This window comes from Lepidothrix coronata, unplaced genomic scaffold, assembly GCF_001604755.1.
Source record: "Lepidothrix coronata isolate B3197 unplaced genomic scaffold, Lepidothrix_coronata-1.0 Scaffold6, whole genome shotgun sequence".
NCBI lineage: Eukaryota > Metazoa > Chordata > Aves > Passeriformes > Pipridae > Lepidothrix > Lepidothrix coronata.
The window spans coordinates 9,375,275-9,375,651 of record NW_016690186.1 but is presented as its reverse complement, the minus strand read 5'-3'; positions in this window follow the sequence as shown (position 1 = coordinate 9,375,651).

The window sequence follows — 377 nt, the reverse complement described above, 5'->3', positions numbered from 1 at the left end:
CTATTTTGTTTTATTCAGAGAAAAAAAAAAAAGAAACAGCATTCTACATTTTGTCCACAGCTGCCTGCATCTTTGTTTTTGTTTTCTACTGAGAAGCATGTATGGTTAAAGCAAAAATACAGGCTACAACAACATTTCACTCTCTCTCGTTTTGTGCTGGCTATTACCACAGCCCTTTGATTCAGAGGGTTTGGTTGCTCTTGGAAATGCAGATGTTCCATTTCAGCAACCACAATCCAAAAAGAACATCTTGTGTATTCCACAAGCTACAGGGTGTAGGCTTGGGATTGTTTCATATGTGATGCAGCAAGTAATTTCTAAAATACAAAGAAAATGCTTCTTGCAGTCTTCATATTAAGCAAGATGAAAATCATCAT